Source organism: Tenrec ecaudatus, chromosome 1, assembly GCF_050624435.1.
Source record: "Tenrec ecaudatus isolate mTenEca1 chromosome 1, mTenEca1.hap1, whole genome shotgun sequence".
Taxonomy (NCBI): Eukaryota; Metazoa; Chordata; class Mammalia; order Afrosoricida; family Tenrecidae; genus Tenrec; species Tenrec ecaudatus.
The window spans coordinates 63,364,342-63,365,361 of NC_134530.1; the positions used below are offsets into that span (position 1 = coordinate 63,364,342).

At 40.0% G+C, this 1,020-nt stretch overlaps 1 pseudogene; it reads right to left on the reverse strand.

Annotated features, from left to right (window-relative positions):
• Window positions 1–227: 227 nt before the first annotated feature.
• On the reverse strand, window positions 228–1,020 carry LOC142434561 (small ribosomal subunit protein eS1 pseudogene; annotated as a pseudogene).

The window sequence follows — 1,020 nt, forward strand, 5'->3', positions numbered from 1 at the left end:
TTCTAAATGCTGAGTTCTCTTCCTAAGTCTATTTAGATGCATTCCAAGTTTAAGCATTTCAATATATTAGTGTTGCTTCTGGATTTTTAAGCAGCGTATATCTTTTTAAATTAACCATATTTATGAGAAATCATATAATTACACATGAATAATTCACAAAAAATCCTGAATGGCATATTTAAAATTTTTTTCACAATAAGACCTTTTATTTGTCAACAGTCTGGATTTTACACAGATTCTTGAACTGGGGGCTCATAGCCATCAGCTCGCTCCACTTTTGCACCTGTCTCATCGCCAGTAGTTTTTCAGAACTGCCACCTTCACCATAAAGCTCCAGGAGTTTTCCCAGTTCAAACTTGGGCTTTTTCAGCATCTTTACTTTTCTGACAAACACATCATAGAGAGGATAAATAGACTGGCAAGCCTTTTCTATGTCTTTCCCAATGCTGTCTGGAATCAATTTATTGACCACTTCTTTCAAGTCATTTGTCTGCACCTCTCGGGTCACGATTTCCATCATTTTCTTTCGGATTTGGCGGACCTGCTGGTGCTGAGCATAAGAGGTCTTCCGAATCTGATTATTGCATTTTTTAGTAAAACCAACACAGAACAGACGAAGTAGATACCCATCGGTAGTCTTGACATCAACATGAGCTTCAATCATGGTCTGCCATTTCTTGACCATTGAGCACATCTTGTCCCGTGTCAGGTCCATGCCGTGGAAGTTGGTCAGGCAGTTTTTGCCCTGAACATCCTCGGTAATTAACTTAAATTTCCTAAAGGCAACCTTGTCGTTCTGTAGATCAGCAAGGCTCACTTCAAAAACTCGACCCTTGAGGCCATCAGATGCAATTTTGGTTCCTTGAGTCCTGGTGACTAGTGTTTTCCCAGTACTTCTTATATTGAACATAGCTGGTGCTTTCACATCATACCAATCTTTCTTAGAAAACGATCAACCACTTTCTTCTCAGCTCCTTTTTTGCCACCTTTGGTAAGGCGCTTGTTCTTGCCAACCGCCAT